The sequence below is a fragment of the Mustela nigripes genome, chromosome 13, assembly GCF_022355385.1.
Source record: "Mustela nigripes isolate SB6536 chromosome 13, MUSNIG.SB6536, whole genome shotgun sequence".
In the NCBI taxonomy this organism is placed as follows: Eukaryota; Metazoa; Chordata; class Mammalia; order Carnivora; family Mustelidae; genus Mustela; species Mustela nigripes.
In genome coordinates, this window is record NC_081569.1 from 39,384,246 (window position 1) to 39,404,274 (window position 20,029).

General features: G+C 45.4%; 1 protein-coding gene across 2 annotated transcripts in view; it reads left to right on the forward strand.

Annotated features, from left to right (window-relative positions):
- The first annotated feature begins 6,410 nt into the window (after window positions 1-6,410).
- FAM81A (family with sequence similarity 81 member A) overlaps window positions 6,411-20,029 on the forward strand; it is an 81,100-nt gene continuing 67,481 nt past the window's right edge. The window contains exon 1 of one of the 2 annotated variants that reach the window (XM_059372039.1): window positions 6,411-6,487. The gene's annotated coding sequence lies outside the window, so the exon portion shown is untranslated. The remainder of the gene's footprint in view (window positions 6,488-20,029) is intronic. The other variant, XM_059372040.1, reaches the window with a different exon arrangement.

A 20,029-nucleotide genomic window follows, 5' to 3' on the forward strand; every position in this document is an offset into this window, starting at 1 on the left:
CAATGTGGGGCTCGATCCCAGGACTCTGAGATCATGACCTGAGCCGAAGGCAGCGGCTTAACCCACTGAGCCACCCAGGCGCCCCTAATTTACTCTTTCAAAAGAGTTTTTTAAATATGTTACTATTCATATTCTTTGATATGTTTTATCCTTGGGGGAAGATAAAGGAAGGAAAAATACTTATTTAGGTCTCACTGTGCCACACATATTACATACTGAAGTTTGTGTTGCATTTTTCCTCTCTAGTCTGACGTCATCATGGAGAGGCCATCTAGCACCTGGTTAAGGCACAGGGTGGCGTATGAGGGACCCATAGTCACATTACCATTTCAGTACCTAATAGCTTTGGAATCTCGGACAAGCCACATCATACCTTGAAGCCTCAGTTTTACTCACGAGCTATTGCAAGGAAGACTTGAAATTCTATAGGTAAAGCATTTAGCACGGGGTCTGACATAGAAACACTGGCTATTTGTACCACCGGCCCAGGGCCAGTAAGGACAGGATTCTGTAAGGACAGGACTGATAATCTTAATTTTTCCTTCGATTAGCTTCACTGTGGTTTGGTGTGGTAGTGCCTATGATAACATGTATGCTGTGCATATTTTCACATAGTGGGTATTGTTCCTTTCTTGTCGTTGAACGGAAGTGAAGGTTGTCTTTTAATTCTGTCTATGAGGGTCACTGTCCCACACATAACGTACTACTGAGCAGAGAAGCTGAAGCAAAAGTGTCAGCTTATGTGGGGCTTCATTGTTTGAGCGTGGCACCATGACTAGCTACTACAAGGTAGATAAACATGTTTGTTTAACTATACTGAGCCGTTGTGGCATGAAACTTCTGGGGCATCTGGGTGACTCAGTCGGTTAAGCGTCTGCCTTAGGTTCAGGTCATGATCCCAGAGTCCTGGGATCAAGCCCTATGTTGGGCTCCCTGCTTTGTGGAGAGTCTGCTTCTCCCTCACCCTCTGCCTCCCACACTGCCCCCCACTCTGCTTGCCAGTTCTCTCTCTCACTCTCTGTCTGTTTCAAATAAATACAATCTTAGAAAAAAAAGATAGCACTTCCTAAGTTAACACTTCTCTAAGAAGAATCTTTCAAAATTTTATGCCTTCTCTCCTGGTTGTACCTTAATTATAGTTACTTTTAAAAATCCTGTGAGACTGATTCACCAACAAATTCATAAGCAAAACATCATTTCTGCGGGAATTAGCCAACACCTGAAGGGAAACTATTAGCAAAAACATGTCAATTACAGTTTACTTAAAACATATGAAAAATCTGTTATTTTTACATATGAAAGACTAAAAATGGGATTTCCTTAATCCTAAAATGTTACTATTATCAACAAAGAAAAGCCATAAAGAATTATATATATCCTTTTAACTGGTTATTAACCTAAATTTTTAGCTGGTTATTAAGAAGATAGTGTTCCAAGGTCTGAACCCCACCTCTGCTCTATGTAAGATTCCTCTTATTTGATGAAACAGTTAAAAAAAAAGCCAGGGGCACCTGGCTGGCTTAGTCAGTAAAGTGTGCCGCTCTCGATTTCGGGGTTATGAGTTCGAGCTCCACATTGAGTGTAGAGATTACTTAAAAATAAAATCTTAGGGGCGCCTGGGTGGCTCAGTGGGTTGGGCCTCTGCCTTCAGCTCGGGTCATGATCCTAGGGTCCTGGGATGGAGCCCCGTGTCGGACTCTGCTTGGCGGGGAGTCTGCTTCCTCCTCTCTCTCTCTGTCTGCCTCTCTGCCTACTTGTGATCTCTGTCTATCAAGTAAATAGATAGAAAAATTTTAAAAAAATAAAAAATTTTAAAAACTTAAGACTATGATTTATCACAAATCACTTTATACTGGCAAAGATTATCAATAATAGTTTCATCACAGAGAATAATTTTAGAAATTTGATGACTGTTCTACTATTCACCAACCAGTCATTAAATAGAAAAATCTTGTGAAGTATATCTTATATACTTCATACTTATATACTTATATACAATAAGTAGTATGATGTACATAGTGATACACTATGAAGATTTTTTTTTTTTTTACCTGATTTATCGCACAGCCAAATTCTGGTCCTACCTGTGTCTTAACACCACCAAAAATCATGAAGATATGATGTACAGGGCATCACTGAGGCCAGAAAGTATGCACTTCTAGGTAAAGGTCAAAGGCTTGTATGGGTCAAAAGTGGTATTTGAAAAGGCTAGAATACTGTTAGGCCAATAATGTAGTGAGCCCTGCAGGATAAAGAGTTAATATTTATCTCCGAATCAGCAATTCTCAACCGAGGCTTGAAATTCAGTGAGGAGTCACGATCCGTTGTGAGGTATGTCACATGGTGTCACACAGTTCTTCACTAAGAAAAATGTGTCCAAGGATTGACCTGAAAGGAATAGTCCCAAATAGGGACCAGGAAGAAGGAGATGGTTCGTACAAAGCAAACAATGAGGAAAAACCAGAGGAAGGATGGGGACAATGTCAGAGAAAAGTTTAAAGCAACAAGTCCTATAGAAAGCCAAGGAAATTTAGTGAACAGAAGGTCACTGGTGATCTCCATAATTATTTTTCATTATGAGATTGCTGCAGTTAAGAAAAGATGGACTGCTGGACAAATGCAAAAGCAGACATGGGTCGCTTTTTAGAGGAGCTGGCAGTACAGGGAAGATGAGAAAAATGATCAATAGGTTTCTAGTGCCAAGTGAACATTTTCAAGATAGGAGAAAAAAGTCTGCTTTTATATACACTGTTGTGGGGCGCCTGGGTGGCTCAGTAGGTTAAAGCCTCTGCCTTCTGCTCGGGTCATGATCCCAGAGTCCTGGGATCGAGCCCTGCATTGGGCTCTCTGCTCAGCAGGGAGCCTGTTTCCACCTCACTCTCTCTCTGACTGCCTCTCTGCCTACTTCTGATCTGTCAAATAAATAAATAAATAAATAAATAAATAAATATATCTTCTATATACACTGTTGCAGTCATGAAGCAATGGAGAACACAATATATCATTTTGTACTAACTAACTCAATCAATTCTACTCTTAGGTTCATCACTACCATCCCCATTCCCTTTTTTTCCTTTAAGATTTTATTTTTTATTTATTAATTTTTTAAAGGTTTTATTTATTTATTTGACAGAGATCACAAGTAGGCAGAGAGGCAGGCAGAGAGAGAGAGGAGGAAGCAGGCTCCTGAGCAGAGAGCCCGATGCGGGGCTCGATCCCAGGGCCCTGGGATCATGACCTGAGCCAAAGGCAGAGGCTTCAACCCACTGAGCCACCCAGGTGCCCCTAAAATTTTTTATTTTTTAAAAGATTTTTTATTTTTTAAAGATTTTATCTATTTGATAAAGAGAGAGAGAGAGAGAGCACAAGCAGGCAGAGGGAGAAGCAGGCTCCCTACTGAGCAAGAAGCCCAATTTGGGGCTCAATCCCAGGATACTGGGATCATGACCCAAGCCCAAGGCAGACGCTTAACGGCTGAACAATCCAGGTATCCCAAATCATAGTTCTTTAAATTAAAGTAAAGCAAAAAAAATCCATTTCCTGTAATGAGCTGTGATCAATGATTCTGGATAGATAGTTTTTTTTGAAATGTAGCCTACTTGGGCAGCTGGGTGACTCAGTCAATTAAGTGTCTGCCTTCTGGTCAGGTCACGATCCCAGAATCCTGGTATTGAGCCCCACATTGAGCCCCACATCGGGCTCCTTGCTCAGTGGGAAGCCTGCTCTTCCCTCTCCCTCTGCCCCTCCCCATGGCTCCTGTGTTCTGTCTCTCTGTTCTAAAAAAGAAAAACAAGGTGGACACCTAACCAACAGCACTACCTAGGTGCCCCTGGTATGATTTTTATTTATTTTTATTTATATTTTTTATTTTTATTTATTTATTTATTTATTTATTTATTTATTTATTTTTTTTTTTAAGATTTTATTTATTTATTTGACAGAGAGAAATCACAAGTAGACAGAGAGGCAGGCAGAGAGAGAGAGAGAGGGAAGCAGGCTCCCTGCTGAGAGCCCGATGCGGGACTCGATCCCAGGACTCCGAGATCATGACCTGAGCCGAAAGCAGCGGCCCAACCCACTGAGCCACCCAGGCGCCCTATTTATTTATTTTTTTAAAGATTTTTTTTTTTTTTAAATTGACAGAGAGAAATCACAAGTAGATGGAGAGGCAGGCAGAGAGAGAGAGAGAGAGGGAAGCAGGCTCCCTGCTGAGCAGAGAGCCCGATGCGGGACTTGATCCCAGGACCCTGAGATCATGACCTGAGCTGAAGGCAGCGGCTTAACCCACTGAGCCACCCAGGCGCCCGCCTGGTATGATTTTTAAGAAGGGTATTAAAGTCAGGCTAAATAGAAGGGTTTATATATGCGACCAGAGCTCTTCCCCTTCCAGCCCTCCCTTTCTTTGCCCTTGAGAGTGAGGGAGTCTTGCAGCAAAAGAGCATCAAAATTATGCTTTGTAGGCCAGCAGAAGCAGCTGCAGGGAGTTTTTTCCTGGTTTATAGGTGCTGTACTCTGAGGAATACAAGAGTCCACTGTCCACCTCCTAGGAAGCCAGGGGTGGGTGTCCTGAGGCTCGGAACAAGGAGTGGCAGGATGGAGCTGGAACCAAGGAAGAGAGTGGAAAAGTAAGCAGAGAGGGGAAGTAAGTCAGGGAGAACTTTCATGTGTTCATTTGAGATGCATGCCTGACACACTGGAAGGCAACCCAATAGGACAGGCAAGAAACATTGTGAACCTTCCTCAGGACTTTTGATGGTGGGTCCCAGGTTTGAATGGGCACTCTCCAGTAATACCTTCACACCCTTCCCGACATAGTGACAAGTTCCATATGAAAGTCACTGGGAAACTAAGTGATACTGTTATCATTATGACATAGGATTTAATTCAGTATATATTTACTGAATGTATTCTGTGTGCCAGGCAGTGGGAACCTAAGGAGGGAAAGGAGACAATAACCATTGAGCCTTTGCAGCCCTAAAGGGATGCTGTTAGTCAGATCTTCTTATCATAGATCTCAAAGCCATATACTCTTCTTATCATGATGGCAGTTTCACATATGTCTGTGATTTTTTTTTTCTTACTGCGTCTCAGGCTGTAACCTCTATGAGAGCAGAGAGCTGTGTCTTTTTCTTCTTCACCATTGTGTCTTAAAGCTAAGCATAGATGCTAGTATTGGAAAGACATCCAATATTGTTGATTCATGAGTGTTACTATGTATTACCCCTTTGTGTGTGTGTGTGTGTGTGTGTGCGTGTGTGTGTTGGGGGGGTATTATTCCATTTTATAAGTGTGGAAACAGCCACAAAATACCCAAGTCCACCCCGAAGGCAGGATTCCAAACTGACGAAGGGAGGATTCCAAAACAGCTCAGGCTGACTCCACCACCCAGGGTCTTAATATCACGTCATGCTCCGTTCCCCGGGGTTGGAGGGGCCCGGACTGGTGGGAGAGACGGACAAGAATGCATGTACTGGGTAAATACTAGCGACATGAAAGAGACACGAACCGGAGGCGGCGAGGCGGGGAAAGGTGGGGGTCCCCAGCTCTGTTTAAATCCCGCGCACCCAGAGGAAACAAAATTGAGTGGATCGGCTTGTGCATCCTGCTCAGACTCAAAATTGAGAGGAAGGTGGAAAGAGTTAGGACGCCCTGGGAAAGGAATGAGGGAGAAGGGAGGAGGAGGGGAAGTCAAGAAGAGGGGTGGCAGCAGTTCCTTCTAGCGTCGTGTCTGTTGCGGCGCAACACAATCCTTGGACCCAGCGGGGGCCGTCAAGGCGATTCTTTAAAGGGCATCTGGCAGCCTCGAGGCTAAGTTCACCTGCCCAGGTGGGGCGTCAGCACGCGAGCAGCTTAGCAGACGGTGGCCTCATAAAATAGCTTCTCCCCGATCTGGAAGGGAGTGGAGGGGAGATAAATGACGCTTTCTTGTGGGAAAGAGGTTTAGTAAATAAGGAATGTGAAGGCTCTGGAGAGAATTACAGTGCAAGCACCATGGCTATTATCCTAATCAGACACCATTTCAACACCTCTCCCTTCAAGTCATCCAGCCCTACAACAGGATTTATTTTCCAATAAGCGAAATCCCCGCCCGCCAACTCCGAGCCGCTTGGATAAGAGCTCTGTGGGAAACAGCAGCGACGAGGAGAGGCTATTTTGGGTGTGGGAACGCGGAGGGAGGAGGGGCGGCGCCGCCAGGCTGGGCGCGGGTGCGCGGGGAAAGCCTCCAGCTCGGGCTGCCACGGCAACCGCGTCCAGGCAACGCGCCCGGAAGCGGCTCGGGCGGCGCGCGGCGGCTCGCGCCCCCCGGGAGCCGCGAACCCGGCCGGGCCGCGCGCCGGGCCAGGCGGCAGGCGCGCGCTGATTGGACGGCGCTCCCCGCGGCGCGGGCCCGCAGCCGGGCGCCCCGCACAGCCCGCGCCAGCGGCCGCCGCACCCAGCCGCGCCGGCGAGGACATGGGCAGCCGCGGCGCGCCCGCCCCCCGCGCCGGTGAGTGCCGCGCCCCGGGCCCCCCAGGTCGGACGGGCTCCGCTCCCCGGCGGCGGGAGCTCCCTGGGACGGCCGGTGACCTTGGGGCAGCCGCCGGGGAGATAGGCTTGGGGGGCAGAGAGAGAGCTGCGCGTGGCCCATGTGACGTGCTGCCGGCGAGAGGGTTAACTGCATGCTGACGCGAGGGGATGAAGTTGGGCACGGAACGCAACTGGCATTGCATTTCTGCGGGGGCCGGGGGGAGTTGCGTGCTAGCAAACCAACAGAAGCCGGGAGGGACTGTCTGGGGGAGCTGGGGTGCTGCACATATTGCCAGGGGGTGGTGGTAAGTCAGCCGTCCCACTACTCAGAGCTGAGTGACCTTGGACAGGTTAACCTCTCTGCCTCCCCCCACCCCTTTCTCATTGAAGGGAGAGGCTTGGGCTCTTTGCGGTTCCACAGTGCTGTTGTTCCCTTGCACTGTAAGCTGAGAAAGGGTCCCAAAGTAGGGTTCTGCAGGAACAGGATCTACAGGACTCAATCATGTTTGTTAGACAAGGGGTTTCCATTAATTGGCTCTCAAAGTGGCAAGAAATGTTGCCGTTTTATGGAAGATAATGGACAGAAAACCGTGGGTGGCCCAGAGAGTGCCTTCTCAAGATGCCCAGGTTGAAACCTCTTGGGTGCTCTAAAAGTCAGGAACAAAATCAGGGTTAATCCTCCCGAGTTGTTCTTTCCTGTAGTTAATCTCATAGGAAACTTTGTATTTGAACAGGTAAAATCAAAACCCAACAGTGGCAGGCAGCAGCAAATTAAGTGAGTCATTTCTTCAGTATGCACGAGGTTTTTGTGTGAGTGTGTGTGTGTGTTTCTGCGCGCGCGCGCGTGTGCGCGTGCCCGGCTGTGCTCACGCTCTCATCTTAAAGTCTGTGTATGTCAGTGATAGGAATTATTTCATAGGAGTAACCAGAAATAACGCTAGAATGATTTGAGTCCACAGGAGTGCAGCTCTCTGGGAAGCAGGGGCAAACATTTGCAGCTTGCTCTTTAAATAGTTGGGTTTGTGAAAGTAAATAGATTCTTTACTGAGAACCATCGCTAGGGTTTGCCCACTGTGTTCTGGTGGGGGCCTTGTCATGGAGTGTGTGTATTGGGAGGAAGGTACCTCTGAGACCCAGTAAGCTGTGACACCTTTTCTATTTTTAGCACTGGCTGGTGCTAAAAAGACACTCAGGCCCCTTTGTATATTCTCAGTACATAAACTTCCCTCTTCCAAGAAGAGGGGAAGGAGAAAGTATCCTGTCCCTCTCATAGGTCCTTGGGGTTGCCTCTTCTGGCTTTCTGCTCTAAATCCTTAATGTTCATTCCAATCTGATTTCATCTGTATAAAAATGTGGGCTGGGAAGACATTTTCAGTGTTAATGAATAAGCTTCTGTAAGCTTGTTTACCTGATGGTTTAATAATCTCTAATGGTTTACGTGTTAAAAATCTGATAGCATTCAGACAGAAAAATCCTTGCTGCAGGAATTCAGCCACTAAGCCATACAAATCTTTAGTGAATCATACTTCATTACACTTGGGAACCTCAGGGACAAACTAGTCCACTTTCTCTCTCTCTAGGCCACTGGCCTTTGTGTCTCCAAACCTGCCTTTCAGTCTCTTGTTTCTCACATCCTACAGCGATACTCCTGAATTTTCATTTTTCTGCAGCTGAGCCTATCTTCTGTCCCTCCCCTAGCACCAGAGCCTGAGTTAACAGTTTCTCTCAGAATAGCCCTCTCCTGTCTCGGTCTCACCGGAGCAGGGATTGGATTTCCTGCTTCTCAGTGCTACCTCCAAACCATTAACCCGTTCACTAACAAAGTCTTCTGTTCACAAGGTCATGCTGTCTGCTCAATGCCCTATACCCTCCTTCTTATGTTCTGGATCAGTGCTTGCTAAACCTGGTGGTTTCTTAGAATGACCCAGAGTATTATGAAAAAAATGTGGCACTTTAGACTCTCTCAAACACACCAAATGAGAATCATCAAGATGGGCAAGACCTACAAATCCTTATTTTAAAAACAAACCCAAAAAGAAGAAGGAGGAGGAAGGAAGATGGGGAGAGAAGACCGAGTTCTGTGGGTGATTCTGATGTATACCCCAGTTTGGCAAGAACTTCCCTTGATGCTACAAAAAAGTAACAGACAGATAAACACGAGCAACTGGCTTGGTTCTCTTCTCTACCTTGTCTCTTGCCCATGACATTGAGGTTTATATTGAGGCTCTGTTAACTCATTGACCTTGAAGTTCCTCAGGGTCTTCAACTCCTATGGCCTTAATGTCCACTTAACGTCAACCACTCACATTTTGGGTTTGTTTCGTTTGGAGAATTTTTTCTACCTTCAAGATCTGGACTTTAGTCTGCTCAGCTGATTCTTTCTACTTACAGCACAGGATTTTAACCATTATTGAGGACTCTGGTCCCTTAATTGCTTGCTGTTCCAATCCCCTTATGGCTCCGTTTCTCCGCTTGGAGTCTAGATGTTGCCAGCCATTTCTGTTCTGTCTGGAATCCTGGAATCTTTATTCTTAACATATTGAGCTTCTCATATTCCAGTCCTCAATCCAAAATCACCCTCATTATCTACTTTTTCTTCTCCCAGCCTGCCAAGTTATCCAGGAGAAAGTCACAAAGACCTGTGGACTGGTTCCACTGCAAATTTATGCTGGCTCTAATTTCACCTAGGTCTTGCTTTTCTATGGGAAAAAAAAATCCATCTTTTATTAACTCACGACTGCATTCCTTTAGAGGTTGTGCCAGATCTTCCCATTTCTTACACTTCCAGTCAGTTTCCTTTCAGCAGCCCTTTTTCACTAAGAGATGAAGGATGTCCACATCCTGGTTTACTGCCCTCTGCCTCCGTATAAGCTGTCATTGTACCTACCTTACCACCCCATACATTTTTCTTTCTTTCTTTTTTTTTTTTTTTAAAGATTTTATTTATTTATTGGAGAGAGAGAGAGCACAAGCAAGGTGAGGGACAGAGGGAGAAGCAGACTCCCTGCTGAGCAGGGCGCCCACTAAGGGGCTCCATCCCAGGGCTCAGGATCATGACTTGAGTCTAAGGCAGACATTTAACTGACTGAGCCACTCAGGCTCCCCCCAAACATTTTTCTTTACCCATCTTTGTCCTTCTTTATTTCCTCTTTCTGTGAGGCAAAAACATGTCTACAAGTCCCCTCCCCATAATTAACCCATATATACTGCACACTCTCCATTCTCTGAACTTCTGCCCTTCCTTCTTGCCTCATGAGAGCGCTTGCTTTGTCTGTTATTCCCTCTTCAGCTTTTTTGGTCCCTCCTTACTCTGCCCAACTCTCACCTGACCGTATGTGCAAGTCATCTTTCTCATAATAAAAGAAACTGCTAGAGTCCCAACTCTGTCCACTAGAACTTTCTGTGATGTTGGAAATATCTTGTACCTGGCGCTGTCCAGTGTGATTGTCACTGGCCACAGTGTGACTACTGAGCATGTGAAATGTGGCTAATGTGACCGAGGAGCACAATTTCCAGTTTTTGTTAATTTTTATTAAGATTTTTTATTTATTTACGACGGAAAGAGAGAGAGCGCGAGCGTGGGCGCACACATTAGTAGGGGCAGAGGCAAAGGGAGAGGGATAAGTAGACTCCCCACTGAGCAGGTAGCCGGATGTGGGGCTGAATCCCAGGACCCTGAGGTTGTGACTTGAGCCGAAGGCAGACACCTTAACCTTAACCAACTGAGCCACCCAGGTGGCCCAGGTTTTTGTTAATTTTAAATTCATTTCAAGAGCACTTAGGGTAAAGGCTCCAGTGTCTGGCTGTGTCGTGTGCACCCTGCTGCGGGGTTCTGCTGTCTTCTGGGTTTCCCTCCTCCGACTGCCCACTCATTTGTCTGGCCCCACCCTCACCTTTGTGCTGAAACTGCTTTCTTGTGGAGCTCCCGCAGTGGTGTCCTGGTGGCAGAGCTGAGGCCTGTTTCTGTCTTTCCCTCCTTGATCTGCCCTGCCGCCTGCTGCCTGGATCTCTCTCTTCCCTTGTCTCCGTGTCACTGGTTATCCACCAGCAGCTCAATCCTCTTTACCTCCTGTTTCCCCCAGACTTCCGGACGTGGGATTCTGGGGGGTCCTGTTCTTGGCGTTCTTCTCTTCCTCTGCTGACCTCCTGCCTTCTCCCTGTCCCAGCTGTCAACTCACCTTGCGGCTGACGTTAGTTGTCATTGGGTGGTTGTCCTGGGCATTACTGGGCGTCGCGACTGACCCGTACCCTGTCCTTTCATCCCCTTCCACGTCTGTGGGGCACATACTCCCATCATTCCTGTTGTGCAGGTGAAGAACTTGGAGGAGAGAGAAATGAAAATAACCTAAGTCAGTGACTGGTTGTGAAGGGGCAGACCTGAGAAAGGAATCCTGGCACTCTGACCGGAGAGCCTACTTTCACCAGGCTTTCCCTATGCCTTCAGAGGCCTTCAGAGCTGCATTTTGAGCCTACCCTCTCCCAAATCCCATTTGGAATCTGATACCCAGAAGCCCAACTGTTCGGTCTCTAAACAGCTCCTTGTCATGGCTTCCTTAAATCACTTTCCCCTTTTTAACTTTTTATTATGAAATAATGCAGATTTACGGAAGAGTTGCAAGAATAACTTAAATAGGGGCGCCTGGGTGGCTCAGTGGGTTAAAGCCTCTGCCTTCGGCTCAGGTCATGATCCCAGGGTCCTGGGATCGAGCCCCACATCGGGCTCTCTGCTCAGCAGGGAGCCTGCTTCCCCCTTCTCTCTCTCTGCCTACTTGTGATCTTTCTCTGTCAAATAAATAAATAAAATCTTTAAAAAAAAAAAAAAGAATAACTTAAATAATTTGCATCTGTAACCCAAATTCTACAAATATTAACTATTTGCCCCACTTGCTTTATCCTTCTCTTTCGTGCTCTCTCTCCACACACATAGACATGCGCGCGCGCACACACACACACACACACACACACACTCATGCATGCACACATACATATGTTGTAGTTTTTCAGAGCCTTTTCAGAGTTAAGCTGTAGACATAATGCCCCTTTACCTACCTCCCCCAGTACTTCAGTGTTGTTTCCTAAAAAACAGGACATTTCAGGGCACCTGGGTGGCTTAGTGGGTTAAGCCTTTGCCTTCCGCTCAGGTCATGATCCCAGGGTCCTGGGATGGTGCCCCACATTGGGCTCTCTGCTCAGCAGGGAGCCTGCTTCCTCCTCTCTCTCTGCCTGCCTCCCTGCCTACTTGTGATCTCTCTCTGTCAAATAAATAAATAAAATCTTTACAATAAAATAAAAAAAAACATAAAACAAAGACATTGCTTGCATAACGAGAGTCCAAAATTGAGACATTGCCATTGATTCCATACTGTTGTCTAATCTACAGACCTTACTCGCATGTCCCCAGTAGCCCTAATAAGGTCCTTCATAGTAGAAGAGGAGGAACAAATCTTTAAATCTTTAGCTGTGTTTGTTGTCATGCCTTTTTAATCTCCTTTCGTCTGGATGGTTCCTCAGTTGTCCTTGGACTTGTTGTCCTCGGACTTGACGCTTTGGAAGGGGACAGACTGATATTTTGTACGGTGTCCTTTAACTGGGGTTTGCCTGGAGCTTCTCACGGTGGATTTCGGGAGGCATCCCACAGGGCAACAGTGTGCCCCTCTCACTGCCTTCACTAATGATTTCCATGCCTGTCACCATCCTCTGTGACCCGCGCTTGGTCCCGCGGCTCATTCTCACTTCTCTTCGCCACCCTCCCACATGCAGCTGACTGCTGAGCGTTGAGGTGCTCCCTTCAAGGTCTCCCTCAACTGCTCCGCTTCCTTTCTGTTCCTACCGCCTCCCTCTGCCCACGATCCCAGCGGCCCTCCACCAGGAGCCCCTGTGCTGGGAATTTCCACAAGGCAGGGCTTCCTCTACTTTGCCCTCCCTCCACACTTTCTCCTGCTGCCCTGTGTTTCCTTAACTCATCCCTTTTGAATGCCCAACAGTTGGCACTGCTCCTGCCTTCGCCCAAAGGTGAGGCCTGGTTTGTGCCCCTCATGCAGCAGGTACCAGCCTCTCTACTCTTCCCTGTCGGCGTGAAGCTCTGGAGTAGGAGCTTTGTCTCGTTCAGCACTGTCGAGGCTCAATGAGTATTTGCTGACTGGACTCATTTCCTTGATGAAATCATTTCGCGAACTGCGCAGAGTGATCTTAGAGTTGTCTGCTAGCATCTGGTATGTGATGGTGGGTGGGAGCCCCATGCCTTGCTCTGGGAGTCAGGTAGATGGGGGGTTCAAAATAGGGCCTTTTAGCAAACCGACAGGTAATTTGAAAAGGTACTAACGTGTTGTAAGTGGGGTAAGTGATTTTCCCCTAATGACACCTGAACCTGGTGTGTATGTGTCAAGACAAAGAAATGGCACATTTGATTTAAAAAAGAGAGTATAGAAAGCTAACATAGCATATTAAAAATGGCCCATCTATTCCTTCACACCCCAAATGAGCAGCTGCATGTGTGAGAAGCAGTTTCTCAGGCTCCCATCCTCCCTGGGAACCCTCGGACCACCTGTTTCTCTCCTCTTCATTGTCTGGCTGCCTCTCCCTCCACGCCTGGCCCACGGCACTGCCTTTCCGCCTTCACTCCTGCCCCCTTTCTCCCTTGTTTCTCCTTCTGCCCGTTCCTTTCTCTTAATAACTCTTCTGCTTTCATCCCTTTCTCTGTCTGCATTATTTTCCTTTTTGATTTGTTGGGTGTGGTTTTAGGTTCCATGAATTTTAAATATAAAAGCAGGTGAAAAAAGATAAAAGAGTGTTTTTGGTTTTGTTTTTACTCTTCAGTGGTCTTCTGTTGATTCCTTCCCCAGCCCCCACCATGACTCAGTGGCTCTTGGTATTTTAAAAACATAGCAGAGATTATAAAATGGTTTATTCGGTTACCTTTCTGGTCCACCAGGAAAGTTCCTGGGAAGGTGCTGGTTGACAGACACCAAAAGGCCTGAATTTCTCAGCCTCTGCTAAAGCAAAATTGGTATTTGAAGTCAGTCATCAGATCGTCGGGTGGTGAGCTGTTGAGATTGTTGGAATGACAGTATTTCGGCTCAAGGCGTGCCTGTGCTTGCTGGCCGGTGGTCAGCTTTCTTCTCATTCTTAAGAGAATGCTTTTGTGCAGATGACATCTTCTCTGGCAAAAGTAGCTACAGAAGCGAAGGCAAGAGATTCTGCTGCTTAGCCGAGTGGGGCTTACATACAAAGCGTGTTTATGTGGGAGAGAATGTGTGGGGGTTGCTTTCACATTATGGAATTCTTAAAATTGTTTAACCGGGAAGATGTTATTCAGAAACCCCTGGTGACTTCAGCTTGTTTTTTTTGTTGATTTCAGATTTCTTTTTTCCACATTTTTAATTATCTCTGGAAGAGCACAGGAGTCCTCCCCTGCTCTCTCCAAAATAGTTATAAAATTAATGCACTGAAGTCAAGTTGTTACTCCAAATAAAAGAGTCTCTCATAGACTCTTGTGTTCAGCCGAGAAGTCCAGCCCCCTCCTGCTGTGTGTGAGAGAAAGGGCAGAAGCTGGAGGCTGGATCTTTCTCCCATGGCCACATTCTTAGCTTTTCAGAGATGCATGTAGGATAGAACCCAAATTCTGTCTACAGACACAGTCATGCCTGCCTTCCAGCGGTCCTTGGTGCATCTGGGGGTGTAGGTAATTTAGTAGGTAGAAAGTTTACACCAGCCTTTAGTAATATATATTTTTTTCTGTTCTAGCTGTTGCCTTTGTCAGGTTCCCTTTTTAACATTCAGTAATGTGTCTTCTCTAATGCTAGAAAGAAAGTTGCCAAATATAGCTGTTGAGCATAATAAAACACCCTGAAAGTAATATTAAGACACTTCTTTTTGGTGTGGGTGCCCGTGCGCACTGCAGGGCAACCTAAAGGAGTCCGCCAGGCTCACAGCTGGAGGGGATCTTGAGTCAGCCATCGCTCTGTCATCTGGGCAGAGCAACTCAGTAATTAAAACGATGGGCCTTACCAAATTAGAAGAACAAGCCAATGAGCAAATATTTCCGAGTGTCTGTGAAGAGGCGCTGTGCTGGGCTTCACAGGGGTTACAGGTGCTGATGGTAGGGTGTCCCTACGGCCCCAAAGTAGCTCAGCTGGAGAGACATAATCCATGAAAAGTTCAAATAACAATAGAAGATTTAAATAGCATTTCAAAAATGGCTGTTATTAATAGATGGGAACAAAAACCAATCTGTTTTTGCAAGGTTCACCTAAAAACGTTAACATCGTTCTAAGGTGGGAGAATGGTTTAAAGCCATACCGGTGGCCATTCCTCGAGTTCTAGGGGTTTGTATGATTCCAATCCATTCCCATCTGGACCAGAGGCCACATATATGTTACAGATTTTCCGGATTGCCTCAGTTATTTAGCGAGCCTTGCACTTGCTGGCAGCCACAATCAATGTTTTGAGCATTTGGAAGGTTTTTTTGTTTGTTTGGTTTTGGTTTGTTGGTTTTTTTTTTTTTTTTTTAAGATTTATTTATTTATTTGACAGACAGAAATCACAAGTAGGCAGAGAGGCAGGCAGAGAGAGAGTGGGGGGAAGCAGGCTCCCCGCTGAGCAGAGAGCCCAACTCGGGGCTCAATTCCAGGACCCCAGGATCATGACCTGAGCCGAAGGCAGAGGCTTTAACCCACTGAGCCACGCAGGCGCCCCTGTTTGTTTGGTTTTAATGGGTCAGAAATACAGCCACTTTCCCCCTCAGCAGAGGGGAAGGAGAACAAGTTTTGCAAAGTAGAATTAAGGTCATTTTCACAAAAGGCATTAGAGATAGTTGCCTTGGGACCCTGTGGAGGGACTTGTGCTGTCCTGTGGAGGGACATGAGACTTTTGGGATGCCATGCTGGGGGCTCCCACCAACGGCAGCCATTGGACCTGTGTGCAACACCTGAGTCCCAACGTAAGGGCAATCCAGGGCTTTGATGAAAGCTTCAGCGAGCGTACTGGGCTCAAGCCTCATGATGTGCCCACAGGGGAATGGGGCTTGGGGAATCATTCACAGGAAACCAGGAGCTGTTGTTTGATGAGTATAGAGTTTTAGTTTGGGAAGATGAAAAAGTTCTAGAGATCTTTATATCTCTAGATATAGATCTTTATATCTTCTAGAACTCTAGATATAAAGATTTCTAGAACTAGATTTCTAGAGATAGAAAGTTAACACTATTGTAGTGCACACTTACATTTCTTAAAGATGATAAATCTTGTGTTACCTGTTTTTAACCACGGGAGAAAAAAAAAAGCCTATAAAACTCATTTTACCTGAACTATAGCGTAACCTTTAAACCCAGAATCAGGCTTGTCTCTTGATTTTGATAACTATACATGGGCAGTTTCTGTTTTTTTTTATTTTGTTTTGTTTTGTTTTTGCTCATTGGCGCTTTCTTTTCCTCAAGAAGTTTGTATTTAGATTTTTGTCATTGTGAAAACAACATACTTATTAAAGTATTTTCAAAATAAGGAAAAGTGGAATAAAAATGTACCCAATGCCACTATTTATATTTTGATTTATGTCTTTATGTTGTTTTAAGAAAATATTATTATAATAGTACTTCTAGTACTGGAACCCCTGCTCTACTCTGCTCAGGACAGTTGAGGGACTTATGGGTTGCTGGAGTATTGTAGAATTGAAAAGAAATGTCCGGGTGTGTCAGGTAAGATTAATTCGCCATTGACCTAAGGTGTCCAGAGAAGGATATTTTGATATGAAGACACCCAGTGTCTTAGACGCTGTGTAAGGCCTTATAACATTCCCTCCTTTGGTGACTTACCCAGATTTCTCCAGATCCACCTCATAACCATAATGCCATTTCCATGCTCAAATGTGCCAGCTCAGTACATTTCTTGCAAGGATGGCTCGTCTATTCACCCAAATGCTGTCCAGGTTTAGGGAGAGGGAGCTGGTCTATTAAGAAGAAGGCAGAGTGTTTTATAAGACTTATTTGTGCCGTTTGTGCTGTTTCATTTTCTTTGCACATAATGTGGTGGCATTCTCTCAATCTGAGCCCTGTGATTGATTTATGGAACGCTCCTGCTGTTATCAGTGGTATCTTTTCGGCCATTTTTATCAATCTAATACTTTGGCTTTGGAATTAGTCATCCCTGGCCGCAGTTGCATGGCCTTCTTCCTCCTCCTTGTACTGAAAACAAATGATTTACCTAGATACCAGCTATTCACATCACAGAGCAGTGCCAGCAGTTTGGCACTCAAGGAGGTGTCCATTCATGGAGGCAGAGCCCTGTGGTGGGTCAGTTCAGAGCTGGGAGGAAGGCAGATAAGGGTGGCCTGTGCTGGGGTGCTTGGGTGGCTCAGTCGTTAAGGGTCTGCCTTCTGTTGGGGTCATGATCCTGGGGTCCTAGGATCAAGCCCCACATTGGGCTTTCAGCTCAGTGGGAAGCCTGCTTCTCCCTCATCTTCTTCCACTCCCCTGCTTGTGTTGCCTCTCTCTCTGACATGTAAATAAATAAAATCTAAAAAAAAAAAAGCATGGCCAGTGCTCACAGAGGGGTAGTAGTTTCCTTGTCCTTGACGGTTCCATCCACCTCCATAGGCCCAGGGTCAGGTGAGCTCCTCACCTTGGGGAGGAAGAGTAGAAAGAGAGGGGAGTATGGCAGAGGGAGACCTTAAAAAATTGGCCTGTCTTTTAAACTCAAGTTAAAATGTTTGTACCATCTATACTGTGGTGCCGAGGAGCAAAGCTCTGGTTTCCAGGCTCTGATTATGGTTTTATATAGTGCTATAAATCCTTTTTCAAATCTTATTCTTTAAAAAAAACTTAGCATTATAACTGGCATATAAATTTTTTTATGTTACTTCATAGTCTTTGTAACCATTATTTTAAATGGTTTTTGATATTTTCTTGAGTGGGTGTGCCGTGCTTTAATTAACTGCTCTTTTATGGTTGGACACTTAACCAATAGCCATTTATAGAAATATTAACATTTAGATAAGATCACATGTTAAGTATGGATGAAATGCCTTAGGGCCAGGGATCTGATGAAGATTAGTTACTGTTCTCATTTCACGGTCCTCAGAAAGTCTAGGGCAAGATTGAGTTCTGAGTGTGTGTGCTGGGGAGACTAACACTTTGACTTCCTTCCACTTCATAGTCTTTACATGATTATTTGTTTGTTTTAAAGATTTTAAAGAGTGAGTGAGAGAGAGCGAGAGCGAGAGCGAGAGAGCACAAGCAGGGGGAGCAGCCGGCAGAGGGAGAAGCAGGCTCCCCGCTGAGCAAGGATGTGGGACTTGATCCCAGGACCCTGGGATCCTGATCTGAGCTGGAGGCAGATGCTTAACCGACTGAGCCACCCAGGCACCCCTGTTTGTTTATTTTTAAGTAGAGGTGGAAAGAAGTAATTTTTTTTAATGATACAATGAAAAATTAAGAAGTAAAACATCATACATTTAGTTGGAAGTGTCTGTATCCATATGTCTGATCCCTCTGTCACTCAGAGACAAATATGACTCTGATCTGGTGTCTTCCATGCTCGTCTTTCAATATTACAGATTTGGCACATTAACTTGACATATTTTAAACCTTTATAAAAAGATCATTAGGTGTCCATATGCTTCTTCAGCTTGCTTTTTGACAATGTATTTGTGAGATTCATTCACATTGAGACTTGTAACACTAATCCATTTATCTCCACAATGGGTGGTTCTTCACCGCATGAATGTGTCACGCTTTATTCATCCTTTTGCCTGATGATGGGTGTTCAATGCACACCCCCCCAGCCACCACCTACTTTTTTGCTCTTAGAAATAATGCTGCCTTGAGTATTCTTGTAAATGTCTCTTTGTGAACATGTTTGAGAGGGCTTTTTTGGTTTTGTTTTCTTAGCAGTGGAATCATTGGGTCACGGAGTTTGCACATCTTCAGCTTTACTAGATACTGAAGATTGCCTTCCAGAGGAGTGGTACTGATTCACATTCCCATCTGGTGTTCCTCGTGTTCCATATATATTCCCGTCAATACCCGATCTTGCCATGCTTGATTTTTGCCATTCTGACGGGGTGAAACGGCATCCCTTGCAATCTGATCTCTTGTGGCAAATTAGATTTATTTTATGATTTGTTTCCATTTGTTTCTACAATGTTAGAAAAAAACTTGTTAAATTTCTTATTCTTTCTTTAATGTATTTATTGAGATTCTTTAAAAGTAAAATAACCATTTAGAAATTTAGTAAAAGACTTAAATATTAGATTATAAAATCAATAATCTCTTCGCAGTGAGCAGAACTACCCCCTGTGTGATTTGGTATCAGAATCCCGGGTGACTACAGCTGCTGACTGAGGACAGGGGACTGCCACTTGACTGGTCTCTGCCGTATTCTGTGGGTTAGGAGCAAGTCATACGTACCACCACTTTCAAGGGGAGGGGATCACACAGATATGGACTCCAGGAGGCAGAGATCATGGGGGCTACCTTACATACTAGTCTGTCCCCCGCAGCAGGTACCATGTTGGGATCCTCATGTTTCAGTGTCAAGTTTCACGTCTCAGGTTTCGATGGTTAGCACTGCTATGGCAATCAGAGACAGATTTTGGGAGACAGACTCACACAAGTCTGGTTCCCATCACAGTGAGAAAAGTAGCTGGCAGACTGGGGCTTGTGCTGCTTCTCGCATGTTCTACTTTTACACACATCCACACAGGAGGCTAAATGATACGCTTGGTGAATTTGGGCTCAGGGCAAGAGGAGTGAGCAGGAATACCTTGGGGGCTAATGGCCTTGGACCATGAGAACTTAATACATCCCTCTCCATCACAGAACCCTTCCTGCGGCCCCAGATTCTCACGTTGCTGGAAACACTGATAAATTTTTCCTCTTTAAACTCTGCTTTTACTGGATATGCTGTGTATACCATCCCTCTTTCTGGTTGCTCATTCATTCTCTAGTCAGAATATAATTCAGTTGATTAAAGTCAACATTAGGAAATGTCTTCATTTCTGTCATCTGTCCTTGAGATTCATTGATCCAGTAAATATTCATTGATCATCAGTGTGCCAGGTGCTTGGAATAAAGCTGTGGACAATTCAGCTCTTCATGGAGCCCACAGTATAGAGCCAAAGACTGACCTTGAACCAGTAATCACAAATGTGATGACCGCTTGCTCTGTTTTACTTGTGAGTGTTAGCAGTATCTTGGATTGTTCTTACAGATCTGCTGATTTTATCCCTTCTTGATTCTTTAGATTTCATTGTCAGAGTCGCACTTTATTTATTTATTTATTTATTTATTTATTTATTTATTTGAGAGAGAGAGAGAGAGAGAAACCACAAGCCGGGAGAGCAGCAGGCAGAGGAAGAGGGAGAAGCAGGTTCCCAGCTAAGCAGGGAGCCTGACATGGGGCTCAGTCCCAGGACCCTGGCATCATGACCTGAGTTGAAGGTAAATGCTTAACCGAATGAGCCACCCAGATCCCCTAGAGTCTCACTTTAACCTCAATTTTGGAAGTAGCTTGCCCTCTGCCCCTCAAACTT